Source organism: Danio rerio, chromosome 8, assembly GCF_052040795.2.
Source record: "Danio rerio strain M-AB ecotype USA chromosome 8, GRCz13ab, whole genome shotgun sequence".
Taxonomy (NCBI): Eukaryota; Metazoa; Chordata; class Actinopteri; order Cypriniformes; family Danionidae; genus Danio; species Danio rerio.
The window spans coordinates 35,243,966-35,261,864 of record NC_141028.1 but is presented as its reverse complement, the minus strand read 5'-3'; the positions used below and the strand labels follow the sequence as shown (position 1 = coordinate 35,261,864).

Below are 17,899 nucleotides of genomic sequence, written 5' to 3'. Positions count from 1 at the left end.
TCTCTGGGAAACATCCATACACACTCATACACTACAGACAATTTAGTCTACCTAATTCACCTGTACCGCATGTTTCTGGACTGTTGGGAAAACCGGAGCACCCGGAGAAACGCACGCGAGCGCAGGGAGTACTTGCAAACTCCACACAGAAATGCTAACTGACCCAGCCGAGGTTTGAACAAGCAACCTTCTAGCTGTGAGGCGACAGCAAGACTGTGTCGCCCTCGTGGCAGGACTTTATTAGTTTATTCATGATAATTTGCTAATAATAATGTTATGATTATTATTATTAATTATATGCATATTTATATTTGTTTTAATTTAAAAAAAAAGTTTAGATTTGTCCACCTGTCAGGTTTTAGAGATGTATACATCACCATATGGGCGAAAATAAGACGTGTGTTTGAATATAACTCAGTTTTTTGACCACACTTCGTTATTGTTCATTTATTAGGTTGTTGGAAATTAGAACTGAATTTAGAAATAGTTTTGAAACACATCTTTGTGCTTGACAAACAAAATAAACATATAGGCCAATGAATGTCTTCAGTAGAGTGCGTAAAACACAGTTTCCTTATTCACAAAAAATAAAGAAGTAAAGAAAAGTAAAGAGATAGTAAAGAGACTGAATGGAGCAGGCTCATTCTTTATTCTCGCACTGCAGATGGTCTGTTTTCTCGCTAGTGAAGCATTCAGTTTTTCCACTAACAAAGTCTGCCATGTAAACAGCAAATGCGCCATGGCATCACATAACCGACTCTTAAAGGGAATGGGAGATGAGACTGATTAGTTTAATGCATGCTATGCTCAAAACTCCACCATAACTTATTAAAAGAATAAGCACAACCCTGTTAGACCACGCGTCCTTGAATTACTTGCCCTTAATGCGTTTGTTACATGCACTTTAGACTTTGCGCCTAGATCAATAAAATAGAGCCCAGTTCCTTTAAAGCAACTCTAAAGGCAAAATGTTGCCAAACCAGATACTTGCAAAGCATACCAAACAAAGATGCCTGTATATTTGTTTGCATAAAATAGTATGCCATTACAGCATCTGCACAGTTATTTCAAAACCACTGTAATATTTCTCAGTATAATAAAGCAAAGCACAACACTGAGAACATAACACCCTGACACAAACTCACCGTGGCTCGAGGTTTCAGGGGTGCATTGACTGTGAAGTTTATGAAAACAAACAGGAGACACTGGGCATTGAAGAGATCTCTACTTACATATGGTTTGTGTTTCTGGAAATCTTTCAGTGCTATCTTCAAGTCCTCTTCTCTCAGAAAGACATTCTCAGATGCTTGCAACGAAAGGCTCGGAAATCCAGTCTTAGTTGGACCGGGAGGACCAAGACGCTGGACAATATGTATCGAATCAAGCCATTCTCTTATTAAAATGCTAAGTGCATGATGCTTTTGGAATTTTTCAAAGGCTTCATTTAGGGGAAGTCGTTACGCTGGGAATTATAGGAGCAGTCGATGGAAAAGGACAGAACGCCATCTGTGTAAACACACAAGAGCTTAGCATGGCTAGCTGCAGGCGATGCACTGAAAGGCCTACGCTAACTCTACTTAGCTAAAAATGAAGGTTAGCTGAGATACTGAGGGAGCATTATGATACACTGTTGATCTCGGTGGCGCTTCAACAAATCCAGAAAAATGTATGAATTCTCCGCTGTGTACAAGAAACACTGATCAATCTGAGCGAATATAAAACTAGCCTTGCAAACCTGGCTGCTTTTTATACATGTCTAAAATGCTGCTTCTGTGATTCATATATTGCAGCGCTGACTGCCCTGGCTGTCCTAAAACAAATGTCCTGTCATGAAAGCTTTTTTTTCTTTGACATTTTTATTGTGAATGTCAACTACATTGTGTTATTGTTCTCTTTTCTGACAGGTCGTCCTCTGACATAATCTGATGCCTATAGTGAGATTTCCATCTTATGGGCAATTTCATCCAAAACTGTGCATTTCATCTGTCCAACAATCTGTCAGACAAGCCACATGTTCACCTCTATGTCATCATGCTGGGTGGATTGTTTTATTCCTGGCACGTTTTTATCCCTACAATTACTTAACATCACACTGAGAGAAGGTCACAGTATGCTCTAATTACATGTGGACAATGATATTTTCCGCCAAAACAGTTAAAAACAGCAACTTCTCAGATTGCAGCTGATTTATGCATGTCCTTTACAGCCCTGTCATGACATCTCACAGCATGCAATAAATTCTCACTCTTGGTGACTTGTTTTTTTCTTCATATAACCAGAGCACTTTCACATGCAGCTGTGACTTTTCTCATTTACTGATCTATATCGTTGTCCAAAATGGTAAACCACAGCTGTGAAAACACATATGAAATATAGCTTAAACAGATTGCATTGTGTAATATAGAATACTCACAATAATATGGTGTTTAGATACACAATACAATGCAATGTACATTGTGTTGTTATTCTTAATGATGCTGTAAGTATAGCATATACTGTATGTATAATTTTTTTAAGTAAATATAAATGTTATATAAAACGATTTACTTTTAGAGACTGATATCTAATTGAATCTGATATATTCAGGAGAAATGACATTATGTGATATCAAAGTTGGTTTATGTTGTATTATTATTTATGACATTTATATTCATATGACTTTATATTTTATGTACAAATAAAACAAAACACTTACATATTAGAGTCATAATAGTAACGATTACAATCTACTTCTGTTTACTTATTTATAGTATATTATGTTATATAAATGTATAATATAATATAATATAATATAATATAATATAATATAATATAATATAATATAATATAATATAATATAATATAATATAATATAATATAATATATGACCCTGGACCACGAAACTATAAGGGTCAGTTTTTGGAGATGAAGGTTTATACTACAACAACAACAACAACAACAACAACAAAAGCTTCCCACTGATGTATTTGGTTGAGATGCAATATGGAATTTTAAAAATTAAAAATATCCAAATACTAATAAAATCGCCTTTCATGTCTAAATTAAGTTTTTAACAATGCATATTACTAATTAAAATGTAAGTTTTGATATATTTACCAAAAGAAATTTACTAAAAAAAAATTAAGATGATCTTTACTTAATATTCCAATGACTTTGGTATTTAAAAAATCTACAAAAGTCAAACTAATATACTAAATATAGCCATATAATATAATATAATATAATATAATATAATATAATATAATATAATATAATATAATATAATATAATATAATATAATACCTTGGACCACAAAACTATAAGGGTCAGTTTTTGGAGATGAAGGTTTATACTACAACAACAACAACAACAACAACAACAAAAGCTTCCCACTGATGTATTTGGTTGAGATGCAATATGGAATTTTAAGGATTAAAAATATCCAAATACTAATAAAATCGCCTTTCATGTCTAAATTAAGTTTTTAACAATGCATATTACTAATTAAAATGTAAGTTTTGATATATTTACCAAAAGAAATTTACTAAAAAAAAATTAAGATGATCTTTACTTAATATTCCAATGACTTTGGTATTTAAAAAATCTACAAAAGTCAAACTAATATACTAAATATAGCCATATAATATAATATAATATAATATAATATAATATAATATAATATAATATAATATAATATAATATAATATAATATAATATAATACCTTGGACCACAAAACTATAAGGGTCAGTTTTTGGAGATGAAGGTTTATACAACAAAAAAAGCTTCCCACTGATGTATGGTTTGTTGTGATGAAAATATGAAATTTTAAAGGTTAAAACTAAATCTAAATATTAAGGTAATTGCCTTTAAAGTCTAAATTAAGTTCTTAACAATGCATATTGCTAATGAAAATTTAAGTTTTGATATATTTACAGAAAGAAATGTACAAAAAAAAAAAAAAATATATATATATATATATATATATATATATATATATATATATATATATATATATATATTTTTTTTTTTTATTTAATATTCTAATGACTTTGGTATTAATTGTTTTTTTTTTTTTAAACAAATATACCAAATATAGCCATGCAATATAATATAATATAATATAATATAATATAATATAATATAATATAATATAATATAATATAATATAATATAATATAATATAATATAATATAATATATGACCTTGGACAACATAACTAAGGCTGTTTTGGAAATGAAGGTTTATACAACAACAAAAAAATCTTCCCACTGATGTACTGTATGGTTTGTTGTGATAAAATAATATTGGACTGATATGCAACTACTTGAAAATATGAAATTTTAAGGGTTAAAAAAATCAAATATAAAGATAATCGCCTTTAGAGTCCAAAATTAAGTTCTTAAAAATGCATATCAATAATGAAAATTTAAGTTTTTATATATTTACGGAAGGAATTTACAAAAAACATTCAAGATGATCTTTACTTAATAATCCAATGACATAATATATATAGCAATTTCATACAATATAATATAATATAAGTAATGATAGTGTTTGTTTAGGAATACTATTGAAGCAGATTTTGGATCTAAATCATTATCAGTGATTATAAATCAGCCAAATTCAGCAGAAACATCCGCTCTATCCTTCCGCTGACGATCTGTACTTTGACCCGAAGAGGGGCTAAGACCCTGACTAATTGAATTATGCTTTTAATCTCACAAACCACTTGTAAATATTGTTTTGAACTTCTGCACCTCTTGAATCATCACTAACTTTGCTCTATATATATTAAAAAGTGTGCTTTACTTTGACCTCTCTAAAGGAGAGAAATAAATCATGAAGATTTTAAATCAACACAGAAGAGATCTTTCTGTCTGTCTGTTTATCAGTGCATCTCATTTAACTTTTTTTTTTTTTTTTTTTTGCTTTAACTTTGCCTCCTTGTGGTTCTGCAGTGAACGGCAAGCACACATTCACCTTTCCAGACCTTTCCAGATGCACTGCAATAAGCAAAAGTGCCAGGATCTCTGTGTTCCTGTCAAGTATGTGCAAGTCTTTCCACATCGCCATCATCCACCTGCATTGATCTGTACCTGCAGTATTTTTTCCCTTATACGAAGCCCAAGAATGTATATCTGGCTCAGCTGTGTCCACACGGATATGCGTCTGTTTTATTTAGGAAACCAGAGTCGAGATCCACATCAGTGGGAGGAACTAAAGGGACATCGATAGACTTTTTGTGCTTTAGCCGGGGCCACGTCAAGTCGCTTATTGAATTGCTCTGGAATGAAGTGCGAACAAAAACGTCTGCCATCATTTGTTCTCCAGAAAAGCCCTCATTTAAAAGCAAGAGACTGGCGTTCATCTTAGGTTTATGAGGAGCCTTTAACAACTCACATATCATATTGGTTAAAACAGCACTGGGAGGATTGGATGATGGGGTTACTTTAACCCAAAATGACATTTCTGGGACTCACCTTCTGGTACTAATGCCGTTCCAAACTTCAAAACCCAAATGAAAACACATTTTCTTTATAGTTTTTATGCCCCTCCAATAATGCCCTTTCAAAATAAATAAATAAATGAATAAATAAATGACAATAAGTAAATAATTCCATTAATTGGTTATAGTATGTTTGTAGAAAAAGTACATTTCAAATATACCATATGCAATACTTATATCGATGAAATAGTGGTATATTAGAAAAGGTCTACACAAGTTTCACTGGTATTTGTAGATGGCTAACAAACTATGAACAACTGCTCTGTAAAGTGTGAGTTAAAATATTAGTTAGGTTATTTATTAGCTTCATTATGTTATTGGGACGTTATTCTAAAGTTGCAACTATTCCTCATTTACTAACAGTTAATAAATGAAGAATAGTTGGAACTAGAATAACGTCCCAATAACATTTATAAGCTGTTAAATACTTGCTTTAACAAGTCTTTAGTAAGTAATTTACTAACAGCTAGTTCATAATCTATTATTAATTTATTAGGTAAAGTTATAAATCATTGAAATTCAGTTATCAAGTCATTTATAACTTGTTAACTAAGAGCTTGTAAGTTATCTATTGGCTATCTATAAGGCACAGTTATAAATAATTAACAAACTATGAACTATTATTTAACAAGTCATTTATAACTCATTAACTAACAGTTTACAAATGGACTATTAACTAGTTAAAACGGATAGTTATTCTAAAGTGTTACCAAAATGGGTCATATATATATTGCTACATGTATATTTTTGTCAACATTTAATAAAAAAAAAATTGTCTATTTACATTATTCAACCATTGGAATTACACATATGTATATGTTCAAATATACTGTATTAGCTATATTTTCATATAAATGTTCCTGCATGCTTTCTGTATGGGAGAATACAACACAAATATACAAACGCTAGAATTAGGAAGACATGTTTTCCTCATAATTCACTTAAATTATTTGCACACTCTAAAAAAATGCTTTATTATTTTGTCACATTTAAGAAAAATACAGACAAATAGTGGGTAAAAGTAAATTAATTTGTTGCAAAATTTGGGATTAAAAAGTAAATTTAAAAATAGCTGTTAATTTGACTAAAATGTGTAATTATCTCAAGCTCTAGAATGCTTGAGAAAGCCTCAGACTTTAAAATAGGAGAGACAGACATCTCCAACATGATTACAAAGATCTCCAGGTATGTTCAGAAGATATACAACCGAATTTGGAAGGGCGTGAGAGTGAGTAAATGATGACAGAAGTTTCATTTTAGGCTGAACTGACCCTTGGATGAATTGTGCTTACCACATCTGTAGAGTCGCCACCATCATTTCTCAGCCACGTGGAAATATTCCACACTTCTGAAGGCCTTTCATTATCACATTTCCCCTCCGTTTGTCTGAACCTTCTTCAAATGTGGCTTTCTCCGTCTTTAGGTCCCTTCTTCAGGGAGCCAATTAAATGGCAGCGCGCTTTCTTTATTAAAGACTTAAAACATCACAGCCTATGGGAGACTGACAAGCCTAATGCAAAGGGAGCTATATAGTTATAAAATAAAATTCATACATATTTACTGAGATTTTTAAAGTGGCATAAAAATGATTTCATCCGTTGGCATCTCGAAGAACGCCAGCAATTAACCAGAACGGGAGAAAAAAAAAATGTGTATCCCGCATACACTTACGTGAAAGATTCCACTCAGAAACCAAAAGAATGGGAAGATTTACGGCCACCAATGACCCCGAGTGCTCATAGTGGAAAGCCTCAGGAGAACTGACTCAGGCTTCATGCCAAACACTTTAAGATTTAAGGAGGTGATGAGGAAACTATCCAGATGAGAAAGGAACACATTGGTAGGAGGCACAATACCCTTTCTTTTTCCCACTTAACGCACACTCGCGCGCAGAAATCCTTCAATCTTGTGGAGGCAGAGGTGGAGGTGAGGTGTTACTCGCTGGCCATTTTGCCGGTGTTGAGGATTATGTTTATAGAGATTGGAAAACGAAACGAACGAGTAGGTTGTTTTCACTACGGGAACATTAACCACCACAGGAAGAGCTGTTGCCAGAGCCTCCATTTAGGAGCGGAAATAAAGAATTTGTCAGCGTAATCGGAAGGTAATTAGGTGAAGCGGAGCAGTCGGACCAGGTTGCCCCCTTTGCTCTATGAGGTGTCAACTGCTAGCTGTCTTAGCTTGGCAGACGTCTAAAATCCACAGCAGCAGGGCTTGGGAATCTGCGGTGGACCTGCAGGCTTGCCGCTCTACTCAAGTGCAGATTTTGTGTGTGTGTGTGTGTGTGCGTTGTGGAGCCAAACAACATGACATGATCACAAATATCCTGAAAATGTGGTTTTAACCCAGTACGTCCTCAGACAGGAAGCCCAGGGTCACGCTCAGTGTTTGCATCATTTGTGTTCTCAGCTGCTAATTGGCCAGCTGTTAAATATGGCGTCTTTACAGACTGATAATGACTGCTGCGTTCAAAAAGTTAAAATTTCTAGATTAGAACTCTAGCTATTTGTTCTTGTTGATGCATTAGTCAAATAACAAATGGCCTGCATTGGGAAACTCATGCCAACCATCTTTCCATATGCTGTATTGTAACCATTTATAAATCTGTTGTCAACTGAAGAATTGTTTTAAGGTTGCTGCATGAATTTCTGCCAATTTAATAAATTGTTTAACATTTGAAATCAAGTTAGTGAAGAAAAAAAACATAAGAAATGTAATATTTAAAGGGTCACGGAACACCAAAACACATTTTTTGAGATGTTGACAGTCATTTACAGTTGAAGTCAGAATTATTGGCCCCCTTGTTTCTTTTTTCCCCGATTTCTGCTTAAGGGAGAGATTTTTTTAAAACAGTTTTAAACATAAAAACTCATTTTAATAACAAATTTTTATTAACTGATTTACTTTATCTTTGCCATGATGACAGCAAAAAATATTTTACTAGATATTTTTTCAAGACAGTTCTATACTTTAAGTGACATTTAAAGGCTTAACTTAATTAGGTGAACTAGGCAAGTCAGGGTAATTAAGAAAGTTATATATAACGATGTTTTTTTCTGTAGATTATGGCGAAAAAAATATAATGGGGCTAATCATTTTTACCTTAAAATGTTTTTTTTTTTTTTTTAATAAAAACTGCTTTTTTTCTAGCTGAAAAAAATATATATATAAAAAATAAGACTTTCTCCAGAAGAAAAAATATTATCAGGCATACTGTGAAAATTCCCTTGCTCTGTTAAACATAATTTGTGAAATAAAAACAAATTTTAAAAATTTTAAAATTCAAAGGGAGGCTAATAATCCTGACTTCAACTGTATATGTCCCACATTGCTAAAAACACTATTAGGAGACATATATTTCAAGCAAATTAATTCTTCCGTTTTAAAAAGAAAATTTGAAGCTATGTCACGGCGATTGGATCCTTTTGTGAATTCCAGCCTGTAGACTGGATGTCTGGCAGGTACAACGTGATGTCTTTGAGCTTTCAGCATTAATTCTTGAGAAAGACTTGGTGCAAACTAATCAGCGCTCTCTATTGTTAATGAGGTGCAACTTCATTAATTTGCATGATATAGCTTCGATACAAGTTACAGTGTTCAGATGGCAGAGAGATGCCATGTTGTGCTGCCAACCGTAATTAAAACAAGTGAAAGAAGCAGAATTGTTTTTGGAGACATGGGCCATAAGTGTTGCGTTTAAAAAAGTGCTGCTACGAAGGTTTTATTTTTAATTCCCCGCTATGAGAGCACAGCTGGACTACATGTGGTTTACAGTGGTCTGCTAACACATGACAAAAATACATTTATAAGGAACATTTTTTTACCCGAGAGCTTTCCACATCTGGTAATGTTTAAAACTCGGGTTTGCCGCTCGTCTTCTTTTAAAAAAGACCCTGTACCAGTTCGTGTTGACTGCCCTGTCTCTACGGATTTGGTAAGTGTGTGATCAGTGTTTTTTGTTTATGTTTATTCAGAGGCAAAATTAGTTAATATCGTCAACAGTCCTCTTTCAGTTTTTAAAAACATATCTTAGAATGATTAGGTTGCTTTGAACAAATGTCTCTGCTAAATGACTAAATGTAATGTAATTCATTGATTAAGTTAACAATTGTTTTTGCAAATTTACGTAAATCAAAACAATTAAGTTGTACCTAAAAAAACTAGAATTGTGTTAAATCAGCTTATTTTAAATAAGCAAGCAGCAAAAATCTTTTTGAGAGTTGTTTACTGATGAGTTGTGCAAAAATTTGTTTTAAAATTTAATTTGATCTGTAAAAAATGTCATTGATCAAATTATTCTGCAATACAGTAGTAAATGTTGCATATAAAATACCATGTATGATAATAACATGGTTTTACTAAAAATTCATTTAATAAGTTCAGTCAAAATACTTCTGTAAGACTATTGCAAAGTCGTGTGATTATCAGTCATGTTGAATCAATGAAAGCAGTTAAGTATTCTGTTTGTAATGCAAATATATGGGGATTTTCGGGGTTTCTTCATAGGCATTTGAAGTTTCTGTAAAAATTGCTACAGTTCACACGTTGCTTTCATGACAACACAGGAAAAATATTTTTTTTTGTCTTGACTCTTGGTTTAAATAGCTAAAAATTTCAACATTCATTCTGAACACTTAACCCTATATACATTTCTGAAGATCGTGAATTATGTAGCCAGAGCTACTGTACATATGGCTGCATTTTATCTTTAAAACAAATGCTACGGGGCAGTACGATGCCATTTTTTTCTAGCTCACTAGCTGACCACTTAACTGCATGTGGACGCTTTTCCGCTGTTACCAGTTTGTCTGCTAGCTCGACACGTACGTTGGAGGACTTGAGATGCAGAGTGGAGTTGACCGCAATGACGAGGTTCGAGTCCAGTGAAGAACGTTTCCAGAAAGAGGTTAAGACAAAAACAGAAGCCAAAAAATAAAATAAACAAAGTAAATAACAGGATGAGAATGTACTAAGATCTGAAAACAGGGTAAAAATCAGAGAGCTTTTGTTTTCTGGATTGCTTTTCAAAACACTGCGGTTGGGTTAGGCAAAGGGGTGGGCTGGTCAATCTGTGCTTTTTAAAATACTATTGGTTGGATTTAGGAAAGAGGTAGGGTGGGGGTGAATTGGTCAGTCAGTAAATTGGTCAGTTAGACAACAGCGGCCTCTGGTGGATTTACGCGAGAACAGCAGGCGCAAATGGCACCTGAGAGAAATTTGAGATCTGAAAAAGCATATACAATGGCCTCTGGCAGATTCTTGTAAACCAAACCTGCAAAAAAAGTTGCTCCTGGGACATACTTTGCTCTCTTCAGAAATGTATCCAGGGGTACATAATCAGAATGAGCCTGAGTTGAAAAATTCTCACATCAAGAAGCATTTTCTAGACAATAAGTCAAAATTAAGTGAGTTTTTCTTTAAAACAAGCTAAATAATCTGCCAGAGCATGGGGTAAGCAAAATATAGTACTTCAAAGAAAAAATCTGATTATTTAACTTACCCCATTGGGGTATTTTTGCTTTTGTGTACTTGTAATTATGCTACTAATTTATTATTTTTTACCCAGATATACACCCCATCCATCATCTCTATCAATGTAAAATTATGAATTCTTTTCCAAATACTACAGAGCTATTCAAGTCATCTTGGAGAAATTGTATTGATATCACAATATTATATTGATAATATAATATCTCCAAGATGACTTGAAAATAATGGCATTACAATGGCATTTTGTTTTGTAATGTGTATTTTTAAATAACAATTCATTTTAATGCTGTTTTATTACTTCTATACAACTATATTTTGATAATAATACACCTAAATATTCTATAAAAAAAGCCCACTCCCATTAAAATGCCATGACACCACCAAAGGTCAAAGGTGAACTTGGTCATGTGCAAAGGTTAACCTAGATTACACAGCTGTGGCTCTCCAGCGGTTCTCTCTCATGGATCTCAGCCATGGGTCATGCAGGTCGACTGGGTTATGAGAGGTACAGTCTGAGCCTTCATGACTCAGATATTACTGCTGCAGGCTATCGCTCTCTACAAAACCCCCCTCTCGCACACTCTTTATCCCCTGACGGCGGACTGAGCCTATAATGTGGGGCTTTCATGCAAGATCACTGGTGCTTATTTAAAAAAAAAGACAATTTTGTTTTTCCATGATTTCATGTTACAGCTTTACCTGGACTTATCAAGAGCTGCTATCTTTCTGTAACTTAATGAAAGATATGTTTGCCTTACTTTTCATGCAGCATATACATGTATACAGCTGCTGTAGTTAACAACTGATATCACTGATCTTAACAGTATGTGCTCCATGTTTCACTATACAACATGGTAGCACGCAGCAGGCACACAACATCATTAGATGTTAATATTAGGTTAGATTTAGGTCATGACATCAAGTGACCAAAATTCAATGTCTAGCCAGCTGTTATTTGACGTCCAATAACAAAGTCAAATTACGTTGATATTTGGTTGATTTTAAGTTGTGTTGGAAAGTGAGCAAAATCCAAAGTCTGATAGATGTGATAGTGGTAACTTTCACACAACATCAAGGTGTAAAATAATTAGACGTTAATATTTAGTTAATTTTAGGTTGGACATTGACGCCAGCCTGACGTTGGGTTCTGACATCAACCCAATTTTTATTTCCAAACAAAATCCAACGTCCCCACGACGTTGGGGTACAACGTTAATCTGATGTCATGTTGACGTCCTGTGCCTGCAGGGAACTCACGATAAATGGCTGGGTTATTTCAACCAAATCTAGGTAAAATGTGACCCTGGACCACAAAGTCAGTCTGTTTTTACATTAATGTATATCCTGACTTTCTGTGGTCGTTAAAATCCCAGGATGTCCTTCAAAAAGAGTAGGGGTTTAACCCTGGCATCCTGGCCAAATTTGCCCACTGGCATCTGTCCATCATGGCCTCCTAACCATCCCCATATGACAATTGGCTTCATCAATTTCTCTCCTCTCCACCAATCAGATGGTAGTCCACAATGGTGGTGAGTCAGTAGATTCAAGTGATTTGATTGTCCAGAAAAGCGTTATATGAACGTAAGGAATTTTTATTATCATTTATTAATTTATAGAAAGCTTATTTTAACCATTCAGATGATGTATAAATCTCAATTTTTTTAAAATACACTTATGATTTTTGTGGTCCATGGTCAAAATATGTAAAACATATAACACTGGGTTAATTTTTAAAATTGATACTAAATTTATAGCCCATATTTAACCTAACTTTTTGTTTTATCCATAATTTACCTAAATGTGGGTTGGAATAGCTCAGCTTTTTTAGAGTGTAGATTAACATGAGTGAAACTAAACTTATAAAATCAATAGAATAGAATAAATAAAATAACAAGGTTTTGCTTGGGACTTGCAGATAATGCAGACAGCATGAATATACAACACAAACAACTAAATTTGTTCAGAAAGTAGTTCACAGAAACCAAGATAGCAGAAAGCACTGACCATTTGCTTTAAGAAATACAATTACATTGACAACAGCAACATTTAAAGGTCGTACTTTTAACCATAAGTAAACCAAATCAATGAAATTAAATACTACCACACGACTACTACTAATAACACTATAAATAACAATTAAATACGTGTATAGGACATTGGAAATTTTGGATTGAAAATTAAAATCTGTAAATAAGTGCAGTTTTAGGCTTTTGAAAAACATAAAAAAGAAAAAATAGCAAAATAGAAACACTTTTACCAGTGGTCTCCCATACATTTGAAACAGTAAGCCGCATATGTCAGAAGTAAGCAAGCCATCATATACCAGGCCGTTTATCATGGGCAGCACACATGATTTAATGTGAGTGGTCAGCACCCTGAAGAGGTGTGTGAAGAGTCAAGACACTTCCTGCTGCGTCCTTTACAAACAGGAAGTTTAAATCCTGGGAGCAGACAGTGTCTGAGAGGCATAATGGCGTTTGGAGAAATATTTTCACAGGATTAACCCAGACCACGGCCAACTATTTTCTGTACAGGGTTTAGGGTCCATGAAAGTTGAAGAAAACATCTAGAGAACATAAACATCTACAATCAGCTAGAGGTGAATTACCATGTGTTGACGTTAAAATAGTTACCAATACCGTTTTGAACAGATTTGCCAGTTACAGCGCTCTCCACTAATTTTGGGACTCCTGCTTGTCCTTACAAATCTGTACTTTAAGTTAATTTTATTCATACCTAAATGTAATGTTGAAGTATAAAATATATTAATGTAGTAACTTTTTTATGTAATAGTAGTATACTTGTAAGTTTACTACCTGAATACCAGTTGTGACTAAATTAGTCAACTTTTAGTATTTAAAAGTACAGTATAACAGAAGTAAAGTTTAAGTTCATATGTACAGTAGTCCACAATTAAGTTTGTAATTTGTACTTCCAGTGAATTTTTGAGTATACTGAAGGTTTACTCTTAGAATACCAGAACTATTTTGTGAGGGAAGAGAAATTGTGACGTGGACAAGTATAGGGTCCTGCACTTAAAATTTGGTATCTGCATTTCAATCCATCCAAAGACACAAACTGTAGTGAACACATATACACCACTGACATTTAAGTAAATGCATACTTATGTATACTTAGACTATGAAATTCAACATAAAGCAAATTTCAATTAAGCACCTAAAGTACATTTTAACTGCTTTTTCATAAGGGTAACTAAAAGCAAAAGCTGTAGTGGAAAAAAATATTTTTTATTAAAGCTTTTATTAAAAAATATATATAAAGAAAAAACAACTGAAGTTGCTTAATTTTGTTTTTGGATGAGAATTTTTATTTATTTTTTTTTTTTTAATCCTTTCAAAAACTTTGTGATGTACATCTACTGAAGGTGACATTAGATTGACATTTTGGAAACTTTCTGAATGCAAGCCTCAACTAACTTCTGCAATTTAATTGTCTAGCTGTAGCCAGAAGTACACATGACAGCATTTAATTTATTAAATGAACGCTACGGGGCGGTATGACGCCGTTCCTTTTCGTGCTTACTAGCTGACCACTTACCTCTGTATGTACGGATTTCCGGCTGTTACCAGATTGTCCAGTTAGCTCACCATGTACATTGGTAGACTTGAGAGGCAGAGAAGAGTTGATCACGACGACGGGGTTCAAGTCTGGTGAAGAACAGTTCCAGTAAGCAGGTAAGACGAAAACAGAATCCAAAAAAATAAATAAAGTTAATTAGAGGGTGAGAATGTGGTAAAACATGGTAAAAATCAGAAGAGGGCTTTTCTTTTTATGAATTGCTGAAGTTGGTTGGATGGGTCAATCTGTGCTTTTTAAAACACTATTGGTTGGCTTTAGGGAAGGGCGAGGGTGGGTCAAAAAGCGAACACATTGGCCTCTAGTGGATTTGGAAAACAAAAACTGCAAAAACGTAGCTCCTGGGACATATTTTGCGGCCTCTAGAAACGTATATAGAGGTACGCTTTCAGAGTGAGACTGGTTTGCTCATATTATGGCCAATTTGGTTGGTTGAATTCACCTATATCACGGTTTTAGACTGTGGGGGAAACCGGAGCACCTGTAGAAAACCTGCAAAAATCCACATGCAAAAATCCACACAGAATGCCAAATGACTCAGCCAGGACTCGAACCAGCAACCTTCTTGCTGTGAGGTGACAGTGCTAACCACTGAGCCACTGTGCCGTCGGTTTTGTTGTCTTTGTTAATATTTCTAACAAGAGATCTAAAATGTAAACAATAAAGGTCATTCACAGCTTTCTCTGCTCATATTCACTAAAGGTGTTAATATTAGCAGATGGCAATGTATACATTCTTCTCTTTTTTTTTGTAGTCAAAGTTCCATAACTCGAATACCTCCATCAAACCTTACATGTTTTTTTTCAGGGGATGTAATTTCAGCCACTTAAAGATCATTAAAAAGAGATCATATTAAATATCGCCGGTTAAGAGGCGTACTAAGGGGCAATAGAGACCGAAATAATGAGCAGATTTGTTTGTCAGTCAAATTCTGAGCAGCTCGATCTCTCTGGCCGTCTGAGGGCCCTTTTTTTTCTTGTGCAAATCTAGCGATGAAATGTTGACAAAACAGACAATTTTGTGTAATTTTCTTGGTGGCGCTCTTTCAGCAAGCCGGTCACTCAGAACCCGCTCATTTGGCGTCGCACCACGGCACGACCTTTGACATGTATCTCGTCCCGAACTTCTTCTTCGAAGGGACGTAACAGTTATGCCTTTCAGGTCAGGTGGACGCAGCCTCAGAGTTTAAGGCTGAAGGGCTATAAAGGCTCTCTTTGTGTGTCTTTCCCCTGCGGAGCATGAGCAAAGGGATAAGAAATGTGGTTAATGGCTCAGGAGTGGGCTAATCATCGGTTGCCATTACTGCTCCAATATCAGCAGGGATGACAGACTTATCAATGACAAAGGGCCCAGGTGAAGACCCGGACCGGCCCCTTCAGTTTTGATCTCTGGTCCGCAAAGAAGGAGCTTTCATTGGAGCTAAGCACCAGTAGCTATCCTTCTCTTGCTCGTACTCTTTCTGTCTCCTTCTTTCTCTGTTTTCTCTCCGGCTGTGCCAGGAATCACTCATCCGCTCCCCCCACCACCCCCCGCTCAGGCCCCCACGTTGTGTTCTCTCAAGCCTCAGCCATTATATCCACAATTTGGCTTAATTTCTTAGGCAACTGCAATGTGATAATGCATCTCTGTGAAGAGGATATAAACTCTCAGGGTTGTTCTTTTCATTTAACCTTTATTGTTCGTCCTGCATTGTGTACAGGGGGTAAGCTGAATCTGCTTAAGCTTGCCTTGAATAATGAAAATGTTCAGAAAAGGTCATGACAGATAAAGATATTGCATTGTTTCACTTAATTACTTGAACAATAACAATAGTATAAAGTGTTAATATTACACAATAATGAAATAAAATGTAAAATAAAGATACAAGTTATCATCACTGAAGATTGCGTAATTCTAGTTGATCATTTTACATTTTTGCATATGTTTTGAATTATTAATTTTTTTTATTTACTTTAGATTTATTTCTTGACATAACCGGTTTATTTGTTGTTTGTTTATTACAATTTGCCACCAAATTACCGAGAATGGATCACAAATAAATTTACATAACATTTTCATACATAGAAATTGTAAATACTGTAGCTAAATGAGCTGCTTAAAATATGGAAAGCCGCATTCTGAAATCAATTTTTAGATGTATATATATATATATATATATATATAAATATATATATATATATATATATATATATATATATATATATATATATATATATATATATATATATATATATATATATATATACAGTTGAAGTTAGAATAAATTATTAGCCCCCTTTTGATTTTTTTTCCCTTTTTTTAAATATTTCCCAAATGTTTAACAGAGCAAGCAAATTATCACAGTATGTCTGAACATTTTCTTGCGTTGTTAAAACTATTATGTTTAGAAATGCATTCATTCATTCATTCATTCATTCATTCATTCATTTGAACCGGCAACTTATCCAGCAGGTTTTTACGCAGTGGATGCCCTTCCAGCCGCAACCCATCTCTGGGAAACATCCACACACACACACACACACACACACAATGGACAATTTAGCCTACCCGATTCACCTGTACTGCATGTCTTTGGACTGTGGGGGAAACCGGAGCACCCGGAGGAAACCCACGCAAACGCAGGGAGAACATGCAAACTCCTCACAGTAACAACATCTGAGCTGAGGTTCGAACCAGCGACCCAGCGACCTTCTTGCTGTGAGGCGACAACACTACCTACTGCGCCACTACATCACCTATGTTTAGAAATGAGTTAAAAAAAATCTCTCTTAAATAGAAATTGTGGAAAAAAAATAAACAGGGGGGTTTATAATTCAACGCCTAATAATAAACAGTATACAGTTGAGGTCAGAATTATTAACTTCCCTTCTAATTTTTTAATTACCCTAACCTCCTTGGTTAACCTAATTAACCTAGTTAAGCCTTTAAATGTCACTTCAAGCTAAATACTAGTGTCTTGAAAAATATTTTGTAAAATATCATTTACTGTCATCGTGGCAAAGATAAATCAGTTATTAGAAATGCGTTATTAAAACTATTATGTTTAAAAATGTGTTGAAAAAATTATTCTCTCCATTAAACAGAAATTGGGGAAAAAATAAACAGGGGGGCTAATTTAAACTGTTTATATATTAGGGCTGCACGATATTGCAAAAATCTGACATTGCAATATTTTGTATTTTTTGTGATATATATTGTACTATGCAAAAAGTGAAATAATCAGTTTTATGGTTTTCAGACTAGTCAAATCATATTCAGGCACAAAAAAACTTTGAATATGTAACAACACTGCAAATAATAGTTTAAATAGTTTTTTAAAAATCTCT

General features: G+C 34.1%; 1 long non-coding RNA gene across 4 annotated transcripts in view; it reads right to left on the bottom strand.

The window, feature by feature from the left end:
* LOC141375661 (uncharacterized) overlaps positions 1-17,899 on the bottom strand; it is a 49,327-nt gene that overhangs the window by 17,889 nt on the left and 13,539 nt on the right. For 2 of the 4 annotated variants that reach the window (XR_015498220.1, XR_015498218.1), the window contains exon 5: positions 14,535-14,644. This is a non-coding gene — a long non-coding RNA (uncharacterized LOC141375661). Of the gene's footprint in view, positions 1-8,616; positions 10,323-13,072; positions 13,543-14,534; positions 14,645-17,899 lie in introns of those variants that run through there. The other 2 variants (XR_015498219.1, XR_015498217.1) reach the window with 2 other exon arrangements.